General features: G+C 39.0%; 1 pseudogene; it reads left to right on the top strand.

The window, feature by feature from the left end:
- Positions 1–16,151: 16,151 nt before the first annotated feature.
- Positions 16,152–17,723, top strand: LOC105870331 (suppressor of cytokine signaling 5-like; annotated as a pseudogene).
- The last annotated feature ends 236 nt before the right edge of the window (positions 17,724–17,959 follow it).

The raw sequence follows: 17,959 nt of genomic DNA, 5'->3' as shown, positions 1-17,959 counted from the left end.
CATAAAGAGGGAAATGAAGTGATCTCAACTGGCTTTCCGTGAAGATTACTTTGAAAACTCTCCACAAAATAACTTAAAAGTAGAGAAGAAGGAAGGCAGGGAGGCCAAGTGTGAGGGTCTAGATCGAATGGTGTGGGGCAAAGAATGGACACACAAATGCTAAGAATTGCTTTAAACAAAATTTCAAAAAAAATGTTGGCCGGGCACAGTGGCTCACACCTATAATCCCAGTACTTTGGGAGGTTGAGGCAGGAGGATCCCTTGAGGCCAGGAGTTGAGACCAGTCTTCGCAACATAGCAAGACCTTGTTTTTACACATACACACACACACACACACACACGCACACACACACAAAATAAAAAATTAGCCAATCACGGTGGCATGTGCCTGTGGTCCCACCTACTCAGGAGGCTGAGGTGGGAGGATCATTTGAGCCTAGGAGTTTACGGTTACAGTGAGCTATGGCCGTGCCACTGCTTTCCAGCTTGGGTGACAGAGTGAGACCTTATTTCTAAAAAAAATAAAGTTGCTGACTGATCATATATAAAGGAAGAAGTGAAAAAGGGAAGAGTTAAATATGACTCTGATCTGGATCTCAAGTTACTGAGATAACAGTAATACCATTTATAGAAATGGGGAATTTGAGAGGCCAATCTGAGGTTGGGGGTAGACAAAATTAGTCAAGAAAGATTTACCATATACCAATCACTGGGCAAGGTGCCAGAGATATAACAAGAAAACTCAACATGGTCCTTGTCCTCATGGAGCTCACAGCTGGGTGGGGGGAGAGCTCAACATTATATAATCATAGTTAGTAAATAACAATGGGTGTAATAAATTCTGCAGAGTTGTCCACAAAAACCCTCAACCTTTTTGTGCTACGGTTTCAGATTTAGAAACATCCAAGCCACCTTTTATTTTTAAATGATTACATAGAGGACAAAAAGGTGTAGGCAGCTTTCAGACCTCAGAAACCTTCCTGTATTCATAGCAGCATTATTTACAATTGCCAGAAGTGGAACAACCCAGATATTCATCAACTGATGAATGGATAAATAGGACGTGGTACAATGGAATATTGTTCTACTATAAAAATGAATGAAACACTGATTCATGCTATAACATGGATGAACCTTGAAAACGTGTTATATGAAAGAAATCCATTACAAAGCACCACATATTGTGTGATTCCACTTATATGAAATTTTCAGAATAGACAAGTCCATCAAGACAGAAAGCCAACTAGTATTTGCCTGGGGCTGGGTATTGGGGAGTTCAGGGGAGGGGGCAAGGTAAGAACTAAGAGATAGGAGGTTTCTTGTCTGGGTGATGAGAATGTTCTAAAATAGATTGTGGTGATAAATACACAACTCTATGACTATAATCAAAGCCATTGAATTGCATACTTTAAATGGGTGAATTGTACAGTATGTGTATAGTATGTGCATATATCACAATAGACCTGTTTTTTTTTTTAAATCACCCACGTGGCAGATTAAAGAGATAGGCTATAGAAGGAAAAATATTTTTAAAACCTAAGGGAGTTCATTTTAAGTTCAGTTATAGCTACCATGAATAATAATAGGTACAATTCATGAACAGTCATTGCCTTCTACACTAGCCACCATTTATGATTTTCCACAGTTATCTTAATATTGAGGTTTAAATGTCAGATGGTTAAAGACAAGTTCTGTCTCAAAGTTTTATAACAATTTCAGATGCTAGACAGCAGAGATTATCACATTTGATCATACCCAAGACCTTCACTTACTCACTGAGTCACCTAACCAAGGCTCTTGGTTTAGCTCACCAATTTGTAAATTCAGCTTCTCTAAGAGCATTTTAGAACACAGTTTCCGAAAAACAAAATATTTTTAGTTCCAAGTGATGTGTTTCTTAATTTCCCATTAATTAAAACTGATTTCCTTCTTATAGGGGAACTCATTTTTATTTCATATTTTTCTTTCTCCAGGAGGGATTTTAAATAATTTTTTTCCACCAGGTGCTAAGAGAGCCTACAGTGGAGGTCTGAGCTAGTCTGGGTGGTCAGGGAAGGCTCCCTTGAGGAAGAGACATTTAGAGTGGGATCTGCAGGAGTTTAATAAGTGAAGAATAGAGAAGAAAGAATCTCAGAAAGAGGGAACACCGCGTACAAGAACTCTGGGACCGAAAAAAAAACCCAGACATGTTCATGGTTATAGATATATTAGAGGTCTTAAACTACCTGTGGATTGGTTTTAGGTACTATATTATAGGTTAGAAGAAAGAAGAATCTTGGGTTGTCATCAAAATAGATGTGACCACTGAGAAGAAAGAGAGCAGAAAGTAAGGAATGGGACTGGAGATGTGAAGTGGAGGGTGGAGCAGAAGAAGTGATGAACCAGCGGACAGGTAGGAGGGAAATCAAGGAAGTGCAAAGTCACAGCAAATAAAAGAGGAGAGAGTTTCAAGACGGACAGGGAGATCAGCTGCATCAAATGCTAGAGATATTATTGAAGGAGAATGAAGATCAGAAAAGGTCTTGAATTTGTCTTATAAAGGCTCAGAAAACTTTCAAGTTTTTAATAATTGTCTAACTCTCCCTCCCCACATTATGACATGGGGAAAGTAGCTGAGAATCCGAAGCCAACACCGGGTCTCAGGCTGTCAAAATGGGACCAGCAAGAACAACCTGTGATGAACCTGACATGCTTCCCCAAGAAAGTGAATTTTTGTAGTGACATATGCTTTAGTGGATACCAATGTGGGGGGGGGAGGGGAATAAGCAAAAAGAAAATGTATCTTTTGCAGACATATCCCAAAATAGCTCAAAGAGTTAGTTTGGAAGACTAAATCAAGTTTTTCCTTTAGCATTTTTAGTAGACTCAAAAGAAAACAAAGACTAATTTCAAATCCAAGGGTTGACTTTCCCATTTATGAAGTCTTACAATGAGTTTTAGCACTGAAACTCATTTAATATCGAACAGAAACAGTTGAGTTACTTGTGGATTTGCAGTGGCTTTTTTTGTAGGTCCCTCCATTCGTGTATTTGTCCTTTTTCTTGAGCTTTGCCATATGCAAAGGGGAGAGCTTTATCTCCCTTTGGAAACACAGACCTACCTATTGACGGTGGTATTTCCGCAGATACAGAGTCTTCTGACTCAAAGAAAGTGACCTGAGAGTTTATGTTTCAACAGCTCTTTTACAATGAATGCACAAGACTTTGCTGATGACACCATGAAATTAGGCATTGAAACTGATGTGGGGGTGAGGGGCAAGGAAGATAAAATCTTTTAGATACATTAATTCATAATATGAGTGAAATTGGGACCATTTGGGTGTTGTATTCATTTCCTACTGCTGCTGCTAACAAATTATCATACCACTTAATGGCTTAAAACAACACAAATTCATTATCTCACAGTTCTGGCGGCCACAACCTGAAATTAGTTCACTGGGCTTAAGTCAGGGTGTCACGGGGCAGGTTCCTTTAGGATGCTCTAGGCGAGAGTGCATTTTCCTTGCCTTTTCTAGCTCCCGGAGGCTGCCTGCATTCCTTGGTTTATGACCCTTCCTTCCTCTCACCATTCCATGCTCTTGCTTCTGTCATACATCTCCTATATCCTACTATGACCTTCTTGCCTCTCTTGTAAAAAGGACTCTTGTGATGACATGTAGCGATCAAACAGATATGCAAGATAATCTCTTCTCATGTTGAGACCCTTAATCACATCTGCAAGTCCCTTTTGCCATACAAGATAGCATTCACAGGTTCCAGGAATTAGGGCACAGACATCTTTGGGGGGGCCATTATTCAGCCTACTACAAGTGTCTTCCCAGCCCTTAATCTGCTGTCTCTAAGAATGAGCTCTCCATCTACAGCAGAAATGGGATCCTGCAGTCATGTTTGTGCCACACCTCTTGGCTGGAGCTGTTTAGTTCGGGGGTGGACACTTCTCCAGTGGATCTATAATTAGGAGATAGATGGCAGCAAGACCCTGGTGGAGCTACCCAGCTCTGCTGCAGAAGGACTCAAAGCTCAGCCGGGATTTCCGGGCATTTCCAGGTGCCTTTTGAATGCATGTGCTAGCTTAACAAGTTGCCCAACATTAAACTAATTTAATTCATATTTCAATCTTAAGGCTTAATTGCCTTGCTTATAAAGTTTAAAGACATTTAGAAAAGTTTCGTCAACTATTAAAACTTGCCAATCATTTCTTCTGTCACTCACAATATCACAAATGGTTATAAAGAAAACCCAATGGGGAAATACAAAGTCAAGATTAATGCCCTATTTATGTGTAAAAGTAAACTCAGTGGTTCATTTATCAGCTCCCACTAAGTTGCATTAACTGTCTTTCCAGATTACAAATTATTCTTATTAAACCAGAGGCATTTCAGTGGTTCAGCTAGGCACCCTAGGGAGGGAGAAAACTCACCCCAAATGCTCTTAAACCAGAGTGACCTGGATCTCCCAGATTCTAAATCAAAGTTAAGATTCCTCATTATTAGTCACCCATCGTTTCTCCTTCACCGTAATATTTCATTTCACATTGGTAAAGCCGCCATAATGAAAATTACTCATTTTTTTCTTTAAATTCTTTTTAAATGCATTTCCATCCCCCACTGCCCTCCACCCTTCATTGACCAAGGTTTAACCAAAGACAAAAATGCCCACTAAGAAGTAAACCACACTTAGATCTCTCTCTCTCTCTTTTTTTTTTTTTTTTGAGACCAAGAGTTTCTTGACTCACTGAGGCTATCACGATGGGAGGCACAAGACGAAAAGGTGCTATGCTTTCTATAAAGATCCCAGCTGCAATGGCTGAGCCCTGGAACCACATTCTAAATTACCCATTGTCCTTTGTATGCATCCTCTGTGCCCTATCGTGTCAGATAACCACAGCTAACATTCTGTGGGCAAACATGGCCTCATTCATTCCATCAAGCAGTGAATAATTCATATAGCAAGTTTTACCCTGGGCTAAATACACTGACATCAGGAGGCATTAAACTAGAGGCATTCAGGAACAAAATGGTTATTCATGTTTTCAATGTGAACCATTACATCTTGCCAGTTAAGTTAAAGAATGAATTAGCTCAATTCATCGAACATATCACACAAGTCCATAAAAACACAATTGCACGAGAGCAAGTTTCTTACTTGGAGTATTCATACCTGAGAACGGAAATGCCAGTCATTGTGTCCTGCAAGTCTAAACTGGTTAGGGGGAGGAGGGTGTTTGGGGGGGGGAGGGGGGGAAATCACTGCTTCCCTGGAGAGCCCCTTGAAAGAAAATGATTTCCATTCATCATTTTTGTTTCATCTTCTTAACCTCCTCCCTTTCTTATTTAGCCACCCACCCATACCCAAAAAGTGGCTCAAAGCAATTGGTTTCTCTCTGTAGCAACTAACCTTTGCCTACAGACGTTGGACGTGGATATATTTGGCATTTGTTGGCTATTGCTGGCGACGTGTCCACTGATTGCTTTTTAAAAGAAGGAAGTGCATGGTGGCTACACGTGCTTTTTGGAAATTATTTGCCAGAGCCGAAAACACAGTACCGTTGGGGATTCCTGAATTGGGGCTCCCCCCGCCCCACCCCCAGCCCAGCCTCCAATTTCACCACTGGCTCCAGATGAGAAGGGTCTCCCACGGACACCTGACTTAGCCAAAACCTTCCTCCCAGATGAGTCTCTGAGGAGAGTAAAAATTTCTCAGAAGTTGGAGCAAGTAGAGGGAGGTTTCCAAACTGCATAAACGTACACATTTTCCAACCAACTTCCTCCAAGCAACTGACCCAGCCGTTCTCCTCAAGGAGGGAGAGCATGGGCTTCATTTCCTCAGCACCTGCAGCTGGAGGCTCCGTTGAGAAACCCAGGTTGTTGAGTGCAAGGTTTCCAATCAAACTGGAGGAATCAGGGGAAAAGAGTGAGGACAGTGGCAATCAATACACAAGACAATGAACAGTCAATCAAACTCCAGGCTGAAAGGCCCAAACTGCCACTATTGAGGTATTTTATAATACCATGGTATTCCTATTTTGGTGACTCCTTCTCCCAAAGTTGTAGGTCCAAGATAAACATTAAACTCCTGTGAGTCGATTTTAGACTGTCAGCATTTAATCAAGGAGAGTATCTGAGGATATGAGACATGCAGAGGGGAGAGAGGAAGGACCAATGCTTTGCACATGTCAGCTCATTGAAGCCACTTCTGGGTCCGCTTTATTCACATCCCTGTTTTGTAAATGAGGTCCGGTGAGGTTAAAGGACATGTTCAGCTGATAAGCAGCTAACCTGAGATTTGACCCTGGAGGTTTCAAAGTCTGTGCTTTCTCAACTGCTCTGCTGCTGGAAGATTATGATGTAATCTTTCTCTCTAGGCAGAAAAAAAAAAAAAAAAGAATTAAATCCTAAGTGACATATTTCAGTCTTCAAGGCTTGTACCAAACTTACCTTTCCAAGTGCACCCCTTGCTCTTTTCTTGCATAAACCTTCTCTCGATCACTGGCTCTCTCCCTGGGCCTGGAAACAGCCAGCTGTCACCCTTCATTCCAACGCACTTGCAATCTAATCAGGGAGATATGTGTGCATGGTGAGAATGAATCAAAGAAAGAATGAATACATTTTTTTCAGAAAGTGATTTTCACCATGATTCAAACTTTTGTTTTTTTTTTTTGTTTGTTTTTTGTTTTTTTTAGTTGGTCAATTAATATCTTTCTATTTTTGGTAGAGACGGGGTCTCGCTCAGGCTGGTTTCGAACTCCTGACCTTGAGCAATCCGCCTGCCTCGGCCTCCCAAAGTGCTAGGATTACAGGCGTGAGCCACCGCGCCCGGCCCTTAAACTTTTGTTTTTTAATCATTGTAAATCTCAAAGACTTTCAGTAAAAAAAAAAAAAACAACCCGGAGGCATTTGTTCTTATACAGGTCTGTAGAGACACCAAGGGCCATAGTTTATTGCATTATGCTTGTCAGACAATTTTGGCTCTTCTTTTGTCTCTTCCAACCATTTATCCAGTGCTGAAATAAGAAGAAAGGGGATATGGGATGCTCCATTTAATTTCACTTTAGGTGGATAAATGATTTTTAATGTAGACTTAACCTTGCCCACTATAAAAAGTTAGTGAAATTTGTGTGTGGTGGGGCGGGGGTAGGAGAAGTAGCTATAAAAACATTATTGGGAGAATTGATGAAATTTGATTATTGAGTATGAATCAGATAATAGGATTGCATCAAAGTGAAGTACCTGATCGTCATAATAATACTGTGGATATGTAAGAGAATGTCCTAATTCTTAGAAGATTCATCCTGAAGTACATAAGGATAAAGGGGCATGATATCTCCAACTTACTCTCAAGTGACCAGAAAAGAAGAATATGAGAGAGTAAGGAAGAAGGGGGGGAGAAAAAAGGAGGGATGGGGGAAGAACTAGAAAGCAAATGGGGCAAAATATAAACAATGATTGTACCATTTTTACAACTTTTCTATACATTTCAAGCATCTATCAGAGTAAAAAGTTACAAACAAAAATATTTACAGAGTTTGTTTCAGGATCTCCTGGGGCAGAAATGATTGATGACTAGGGGAAGAAACAGCTTTAGAGAAACCCCAGGCAAACCTCTTCAATTTAGAGATGGGGAAACTGAGGCCTGGAGTTGGGTCAGTGCCTGTATGAGCAGCTCTCAAAGGCAGGGCACCCATAGGAGCAGCGCCCGGCTCACAGACTCTGGCCCGATATCCTCCCACTACGCTGCCCCACTTTTTCCCACATATTTTCTCTTGACTAATTTAAATACTCTCTGATTACCTTCTCTGACTTTCTCAACTTCCTTCAAATCAATTTTATACACTTCTCCAAAAGTATACTCCCTGCCTGGTGCACTAATTCCGCAGGATTTTAATAGATTTAATAGATGTTATATAAAGAAGTCTGTGCCCAAATAAGCTTGGGAAATATGGGGTCAAACAAGGTAAAACAGACGTCTGTAGTGGAGGACTTCTCAGGGCCTTTAAAATGCTAATGTGCACATTGTGGGATGGGAGGGGGAGTGGAATATGCAGCATTTTCCAAATATATTTGGACAAGGAAGGTTCTTTGGTTTTTTTTGGTTTTTTTTGTTTTGTTTTTTGAGAGTCATAGGGGCTACACATTCCAACATGTTTTGGAAAAGCTAGTGTAGAGCAGCCAGTGAGTCATGACTAAATGGTATATGACACGTGTCGTTTCTTCCACTCAGCGTCATGAACCTCCAGTGATTCCTGGACTATTGGGACTTCTGAGACGGTGTTGCTAAAGCAGGGATGGTATACGGGGCTGAGTCCTAATTTTGGCTTTGAACTTACAAAATACATCTTTGGCCAAATCAGCAAATTGCTTTGAGTCTGTATCTTCATCTGTAAAAATGAGATGGCATCTCTATTACTGGGCTGTTGTGGGTTAAAAGATATGATTTGCGGAAGTTCTTCATACTCAATGGGTCGACCACTGCTTAAATACATATGCAGCCTGTGACTTGTAGCATTAAAGGTGGGGGAGCTTGCTGGAAAAAAGTGAAACACAACACTGCCACAGACCTGTGGAAGAGTGTAAAGGAGGTGGTTTGCATAATAGTAATCTGACAGAAGGGATTTGGAGAGAATTAGGTATGCAATTCCAGACTCGATGACAACTACTTTTGCAAGTCCATTCAAAAAGCAAGGAATAGGGATATGAGAATTGGCAGATGCTCTGAATTGTTTGAAGACACAAATAGCGAATTACAAGTATTTGAATTTGATTTGTCATTCATTGATAAGAAAGACCAGTGCAATGCCTTTATCAACATTTAGAGTGATGTTTTAACTAAGAGGTCTCAACTGCCTAAAAAGGCTGCTAGCTCTTTAGGTAGGGCAGAGTAGCTTTCCTTGCACTCAGCTCAATTCCAAAAGGTCAGAGGCAGTCTCTATAGAAGGGATAGGCTCATTTTAGTGAAAAAAGTGGTGATTTCTCCAGTGTGGTAACCCTCAGTGTCTCTCGCACATCTCCCTACCCGTATATTTCGATGCTGAAAAGTATACCATTAAAGAATCTTCCTGTCTGGTTTCTTTCTTTGAAGTTCTATCTTACCATACAAAATCTTCTGGAAGGCCACACCTGAAACAGATCTGTAAGAAGGTGAGAGGAAAAAGCCATTGGCAAAGACCCTCTCAGCAGGAATGAATGGGAAACCAGAACCCTTGAGATGGAGGGAGGGAAGGCAATGCTGAGGAAGGAAATGAGAGGGCAACTTGGGCAAGGTGGGCCTTCTTCCTGGTGGTCAAGAATCATGGCAATGCCATGGGCATCACGTGTACTGCATGGATTTGGCTGGAATCACTCCTCTAAGGTGCTTCTCCTCCAGGATCCAGGAAATATCTGCTTGCACATATGAATTACAGAGAGGATGGGAGGCTTTTATTAAGGCTTAGAATCCTGCAGAACCCAGAAGGCTATAAGCCGAATAAAGGAAGTGGTGGAAACAATTAAGAAATCTGAGCAGAAACGGTTGCTGGAGAAAGGGCCACAACTGTTCTTTCAACCACATCCGATATTTGCTTCAAATTGTTATGCAGGACAGTAATTGTCTCTTGGGAGGGCAAGAGGCAAACTGGACTGGCCTAGCCTCTAATAGGTTTCATCAGCAAAGCACCCTCATAAATAGTACATATTGTGAAACCAGAATTTTCTCCTTTTCCAGTGGACCTCTCCCAACTCTCTTCCTTTAATTAAAGAAATGTGGCTTACCAAGAAACAAATACTTCTTTTCATAAAGCATTAAGTATGGATTAAGGAGGGTGGAAAAAATAAAAGAGAATTCTATACTGAAGAAGTGAGCGTTCAATAAGCCATTCATGCAAAGGCTGTGATCTATAGATAATTCTGTGTTTATGATCGTCAACACTACTTGGTGATTCAAGCATCACTGGCTGACATGTGACAAAATCATGCCCTCGAGGTCCATGGCTAGACTGGAATTTGAATGCACCCACCTGCACTCAGTCTGGAGAGAACCTTTGTTCTCATGAGTCCTGGTTTCCCACCACCCCAGATTTGTTACCTGCACCCACCTCTCCAAATGCACTGCATTTTCTTGTGCCATCTGGTGGATTTCAAGTGAATTTGCAGCAGGATCCAAATATACGGTCCCACGTGCTTAAGAGTTGACTTGTTTCATTTCAGAACTCACTGCAGAGAACCTTGATGAGACATCTAAAGACTTCAGTTTCTTACTCTTTTCTAATCCATTTGCCTTGGTTTTCAAATATCTATTTTGACTTTTTCAAAATCATTTATATTTTGAATCAGTAAATCAAGCACCTGGCATAAAATTCAAAGGGTGCATATGGTGAAAATAAGCCTGTCCAAGTTCCTGTGTACTAAGATGTAACCACCACTTAAATACCTTATTCCCAGAGTGTACAGACATGTGTATATCTTTAACAAATGCTAGTTTCTACACACTGCTTTGTTTGGCTTCTTTTCCCCATTTAATAAATGTTGGAGAGCTTTCTATATCAGGGTATAACACTGCCTCATTGTTTTAGATGGCAGCAAAATGCACACTTGCATTCTGTAATATATATTATTTAATCTTTTCTATAGATAGGGAGTTCTTAAACCCTTGCTATTCAAAATAGTACTGCAGTGAATACCTTTATGCATCTGTCACTTCACTCCAATGCAGGTACATCTGTAAGATAAGTCCTGGAAGTGTAGTTTCTAGATCAAAGGGCATTAGAGAGCCTTTTAATTGTAACAAGATCTTCTCAAATTACTTTTCAAGGAAGTTGTAACAGTTGACACTTCCATTAGCCGTGTATGAGCATGCCTATTTTCCCAGACACTAGCCAACAACACGCTATCAAACTTTTTGATAGGTGAAAAATGGTATCACATTACACTTTTACAAGTTTTTTTAAATTTGGATTGAGGTTGAGTATCATTTCATATGTTTAAAACATTTACTTTTTTTACCTGCTTATTCATTTTCTTTGTCCATTGTTTATATTGAGTTGTTGATTTGCTTATTTATTTGTAGGAGCTCTTTGTATATTAACAAAATTTCTCTTTAATTATATCAGCTAAAATTTTTCCCATTTTATCATTTAGTTTTTTCTCTTTGTTTAGGGTTTTTTCCCATGTAGACATATCTTTTAATTTTATTGTCAAATTTATCTATCTTTCCACAGAACATTAGTATTAATATAATTTGTCCAATTTAAATGTCTTTAAAAACTGTTGGTATTTTTATTGGGATTGCATTATATGTCTAAATTAATTCATGCAGAAGTATTATCTGTATAATGTTGAATCTTCTTTTCTGGGGCTATGCCATGTTTTCCATTTGTTAAGTTTTCTTTTATGCCCTTCAATAATGTTTTAAAGTTTTCCTTACATAAGTTTTACACTTTTTTCAGTGTGAATTTTTCCCAGGTATTTTATCTTTCTTGTTGTTATTGTAAATGAGATCTTTTCTGCCCTTACATGTTCCAGTGTTCATATATACAAAGGCTATTGATTTCTGTGTACCAATTTTGTGCCTAAGAACTTTACTTCATTCTCTTACTGTTTAAAAAATTTTCAGTGGATTGTCTTGGGTTTTTCAGGTAAACAATTATGTTCTGCAAATTATAATTTTATGCTGGCTTTAGACTCATATTGATATAGACATTTTACTATGTTAAGGAAATTTTCTCTATTTTTATTTTATTGAGTTTTGTTAAATCAGGAATTGATGTGATCAACAAGATCATCAATGATCAATTCTCAGCCTCATCTTACTGGCCCTATCAGCAGCATGTGACACAATCAATTGATTGTATCTTCCTCCTGAAGACAATCTCCTCACTTGGCCTCCAGGTCATCACCTTCCTTGGTTTCCTGTGTCCTCATTACTCATTCCCTCTCAATCTCATGTCCTACTTCCTCCTCATTTCCTGATCTCTTCATATTCAAGACTCTGGAGTTTATTCTTTGAAATTCTTATCTCTCTGATGATTTCATCCTGGTCTCATGGGCTTAAATGGCCATTGCCAATACTCCCACATATAAATCCCTCAGTCCATACTTCCTCCCAAACTCCAGGCTCGCACACCCAACGTCACCACTGGGATGTCTAACAAACATCTCAACGCAAACCTGAACCCTTGCTCTTGCCCTCCACACCACCCACAGCCCTTCCTGTCTCGCTGGTGCACTCTATTCATTCTGTTGTCCAGATCCTAAACCTATGAGATATCGTGGATTCCCTTCTTCTCCTTACATTGTTCTAATCTATCAGGAAATACTGTTGGTTTCACCTTCAAAATGTATCCCAGAATCTGGTTACTTCTCACCATCTCTCCTTCTCCTGACCCAGCTTGAGCCTCCACCGTCACTTCCCTGGGATTGTTGAACAGCTTCCCAACTGGTTTTCCTTTTCCCACCCTTAGCTGTTCAGCAACCTATTCTCTACACAGGAGCTAGAGACTTATCATTAATAAAATATAAGTAGATCATATCCATTCCTCTGCTGAAAGCAGGGCTTCTGTTTTCACTTAGAATAAAAACCAGAGAACTCACCAAAGCTTATAATGCTCTACATAATCTCCCCAACTTGAAAGCCCATTACCTCCTTGACCTCAGATTTTATCTCCTGTTTCTCACCCCCCTGCTCGCTCCACTCCAGCCACTGTAGCCCCTTGCTGTGCCTTGAACATGTTGCTCATGCTCCCTTCAAGGATGTTCTCACCAACTATTCTCTCTGCCTAGAACAGACTTTGATCAAAATAGGGAAGGTTGATTCTTTTACCTCCTCCACATCTGCTCAGATCTTACCTTCTCAATGAGGGCTTCTTTCATGCTCTTTTTAAAAATTGCACCCTACCCACCCACTTTACCCTAGAACGTACAATGCCCCTTACTGTCTCTTATTTTCCCATATTACTTTATCACTTTCTATTACTACTATATCCTTCAATTATGTATTATGCTTATTATTTCTTGCCTGTCTTTTCCAACTGGAATATAAATTTCATGAGTACAAGAATCATTGCCTGTTTATTCATAGATTTAAATATTTAAAACAGTGCTTGACATATAATAGGCACTTAATATGTATTTGTTGAATGAATGAATGAATGAATGAATGGTGGACTCCTCTTTATGGCCTATTTTGTCCATGAGAAACCACATGCATCCCTGACTCTGGTGGCCTAGGCTATTCCCAGCATGGTCTCTATTCCTTGCTGGACTCTCAGAACACAATGGTGATGGTCACAATTCTTAACTTTTATCAATTTTCTGAGTCTAAAAGAACATCTCATTGTTTAAGATTAAATGTCCCTAATTAGCAGTAAGGGTGAACATCTCATATTTTTAATTGAAATTTTTATTAAGATAATTGTAGATTCATATGCAGTTGTAAGAAATGATAGGGAAAACCCTTGTACATTTTGCCAAGTTTCCCCCACGGTAACATGTTACATAAGTACAGTATAACATCACATCCGAGATATTGACATTGATACACCCACCAACATACTCAGATTTCTGCAGTTCTACTTGTATCATTTGTGTGTATCCTTGTTTAAACATTTTGCCTATTCAAATTTCCTCTTCTAAGAATTGACTGTGTACATACTGTGATGGTTTTCTTTTAGTTTTTTTTTTTTCTTTTTCTTATTGATATGCTATGTATATATTCTGCAAGATAATCTTTTGTCTGGCTTATAAGTTACAAATACAGCATCTTTGTTCTTTCTACTTTTTTGCTTATATTTTAACTCTGTTTATTGTGCCTTTTGAAAAAATTGAGTGGTCAAATTTAATAATTTTTTTCTCTTTTGGTTTAAGCTTTTCCTATCTTGTTTGAGAAATGATTCTCTAGCTTGAGATCCTATATTGTCCTCTCTAATGTTTTCTTCTAATATTTTAGGGTTTATTTTTCTTATTATGGTTTTAATCCATTGAAGATTATTTTTATGTATAATGTGAGGCAGTCATATAATTTTACATTTTCTATATGAAAACATTTTTTCCTAGGCAACAATTATTGATTAGTTCATCCTATCCCTATGATTTGTGCCTCCTCTGTTATATACTTAGGGACCATGTATGATTGATGCTGTTTGTAGGCTCTTGACTGTTCCAATGATCAATTTATCTATCCCTACACCAATACTACCTTGCCTTTATTATTATAGCTTTATAACTAACCTGGACACCACATAGCACAAGTCTATACTCTTTGCTCTTCCTTAAGAACAGTTTTAGCTATTGACTATTTTTGATTATATTCTGACTTTCTTATGAATAATACAATTTTTAAAGTTTCATGAAAAGTCCAATTCACTTTTTTTTATTTATTTATTTTCCTTTTTTTTTTATTTCGGCATATTATGGGGGTACAGATTTTAAGTTTTCAATAAATGCCCATTTCCCCCCTCCCCCCAAAAGTCTGAGTCTCCATCATGACCATCCCCTAGATGGTGTGCATCTCACTCATTATGTATGTATATACCTGCCCCCCTCCCCCCTCCCACCTGCCCAATACCCTATTACTGTAGTATCTATGTGTCCACTTAGGTGCTACTCAGTTAATACCAGTTTGCTGGAGAATATATCTGGTGCTTGTTTTTCCATTCTTGGGATACTTCACTTAGTAGTATGGGTTCCAGCTCTAACCAGGAAAATATAAGATGTGCTATATCACCATTGTTTCTTAGAGCTGAATAGTACTCCATGGTATACATATACCACATTTTATTAATCCATTCTTGGATTGATGGGCACTTGGGCTGTTTCCACAGCCTTGCAATTATGAATTGTGCTGCTATAAACATTCGAGTGCAGGTGTCTTTTTTGTAGAGTGTCATTGGATCATTTGGGTAGATGCCCAGCAATGGGATTGCTGGGTCAAATGGTAGATTCACTTGTATCGCTTTAAGGTATCTCCATATTGCTTTCCACAGAGGTTGAACTAGTTTGCAGTCCTATCAACAGTGTAGGAGTGTTCCTCTCTCTCCGCAACCACGCCAGCATTTATTGTTTGGAGATTTTTTTGATAAAGGCCATTCTCACTGGGGTTAAGTGATATCTCATTGTGGTTTTGATTTTTATTGACACAGAATTGAATTTATAAACTACAAATTTTCTACTGAGTTCTACGTTGAGCTCATAATTTGAAATACAATGCTGTTTTCATTCAGTACTAAATATTTTTAATTTCTAATTTTTTCCTCCTTAACAATTAAGTTTTTTAGAAGCATATCCCCCCAAAGATATGACAACTGTTGTTGTTTTTATCTTTTGATTATTTTTTTCTAATTTAATTATTTTATTATTATATTTATTATTATATTATGTTAATTACTATATTATGTTAATATAATAATATTATTATGTTATATTAATTATATTATATTAATAATTTATTTATTATTTTATTATGGTTAGATAACATGTCTTACGTGTATAGGTTCTTTGGAATTTGTTGAGCCTCTTCTCATGCCCTAGTGTGTGATCAATTTTTATAAATGTTCAATTAGTGCTTAAAAAGAATGCAATCTTAGTCTATTGACTACAAGGTTCTATGCCTGCTGTTAGATCAAGCTTTTGAGTATGTTGTGAAAATCTATACTTTTCCTTGATCTATCAGTTTCTTAAGAAAATTTATTAAAAACCTCTCTCACTATGATTCTGGATTATTCTCTCTTTGTAATTCTTTCAAATTTTGTCTTATGTATTTTGAAGTCATTATGTGTACACAAGTTCATGTCTTCATGGAAGATTGCTAAACTGCCCCTTTGCTTTCAAAAGTCCACAGTTTCCAGAAAGGAACTTTTAATTCATGAATCACATAAGTCACAAAATTTTCCAAACTGTAGGTGTTAGTGCAAAATTGAACTATATCTCACTTGGGCCACTCTGTGTAGTACTGTATGCTCCAAATTGAGCAGCAATAAAAATTATTTATGTTTCCCACAAACACAATTATAAAAGAGATAAGTATATTTTAGATCTTTATTAATTATTATAATCCTTAAACAATTCTAAACTTATTTTTTATTGTTTAGCTTAAATATTACTTGCTATATATCAATGATTCTCCTGAAAAATGCCAAGGAGTACAGCTCATTTAAAATAAAATATTTTCTCCCACTGAAAAATGTGGAATAATTTCAAACACAGGTGTCAGAATCTCTTCAGTCTTGAGGAAGGAAGCCATAGTAAAAGTGTGGACATGAACTACAACACCTGTTTGTCTGTCAAAGAGAAAAACAGCACAGGAGACTCAGCTGCTCAGCAGCAAAGCAGTCCCTTAAGAGAAAACATTGCCCTACAAATAGGATTCAGCCCTTCAAAGAATTCTTCAAGGAGAACCAAAGTTGTGCCACGGAAATCCCTCAAATTGTTGAAATAAGCATTGAAAAGGTTGATTCTTGTGTTACTCCTGGAACAAGACCTGCACAAAGAGATTCCTACTCTCTACATGTCCATGGGGTAGGAAAAAAAAATATTCCTGTTCTACAAAGACCCAAAATTCATTGGATGCTGATATGAAGTTTGGTAGAACTGGAAGTGGACCTCAAAGGAGAGAGGCCCTATGGTGTCAGCTCTGTACACGACATAGTGTTTGCGGCAGAACCGTAGACAGTCGCTCTCTGAGACAAGGGTAGCAGGGTACTGTGGCTTTGTGTTTTCTCATGAGAACTAATAACAAGCACTCAAAGCCTCTCTTTTTCAATAAAAGAAAAATGCATCTTTCTGAATTAATGCTGGAGAAATACCCCTTTCCTGCTGCCTCAGATTTAGCCCCAAAATGGCATTTGCAAACAGCGTACAGCTCTTGTGAGCCCACGTTCAACATGCTTCAATACATTTGATCCATCTTTGGTTTCTACAGAGGATGAAGATAGGCTTAGGGAGAGAAGACGGCTTAGTATTGAAGAAGGGGTTGATCCCCTTCCCAAGGCACAAATACATACGTTTGAAGCTACTGCACAGGTTAATCCATTATATAAACTGGGACCCAAAGTAGCTCCTGGAACGACTGAAATAAGTGGCGACAGTTCTGCAATTCCACAAGCTAAGGAAGAGGACACAGCCGCCCTGTGTTTGCAGTCACGGAGGCAGAAGCAGCGTCCTGTATCTGCAGACAGCCCTGCCCGTGTTAGCAGACAGGGAGCTTGGAAAGTCCACACACAGATGGATGACGCATGCTGCCTCGTGCCAGACTTGCTTCAGATTACTGGGAATCCGTGTTACTGCGGGGAGTGATGGACCGTTATGAAGCAGAAGCCCTTCTAGAAGGAAAGCCTGAAGGCACATTTTGGCTCAGGGACTGTGCGCAGGAGAACTACCTCTTCTCTGTGAGCTTCCACGCCACAACAGACCCCTGCACGCTGGAATTGCACCGTCGTGGAATCACAATTTTAGTTTTGATGCACATGCCCTGCATGCATTTCACTCCTCCACTGTAACAGGACCGTTAGAACATCTTAAAGATCCCAGTTCTTGCATGTTTTTTGAACCATTGCTTACTATGCTACTCAGTAGGACTTTTCCTTTTAGCCTGCAGTATATCTGTCGTGCAGGGGCACGACATATGATGGAATCCGTGGGCTCCCTTGACCATCAATGTTACAGGATTTTTTTAAAGAGTAACATTACAAACAAAAAGTTAGAAAGAGAACCAGTCAAGGCAAAGAAAGTGTTCCTGTCCCCAAAGGGTATCAACTAGTTCTGCTTTCAGGTGCATCAGACAATACACCTACAGCAAGCACTCGTGTCAGTGCTGGGTTTTTTCACACAGTATGTAAGCTTAGTGTTAGTGCCTGTCAGATGCAGTCTTCTGTCACCTATTTGGATAAACGTGGTGCCTATTGGAACAACAGAGGATAGAGCCACAGGTGTTAGGTAAGAGCACAAAAACATTTTGCCGATTTAGCTAACAGTTTGGTTTTTAATGGCAGAAGT

This window comes from Microcebus murinus, chromosome 14, assembly GCF_040939455.1.
Source record: "Microcebus murinus isolate Inina chromosome 14, M.murinus_Inina_mat1.0, whole genome shotgun sequence".
Lineage (NCBI taxonomy): Eukaryota > Metazoa > Chordata > Mammalia > Primates > Cheirogaleidae > Microcebus > Microcebus murinus.
The sequence above is the reverse complement of the archived record's forward strand: the minus strand, read 5'-3'. Positions and strand labels throughout refer to the sequence as shown.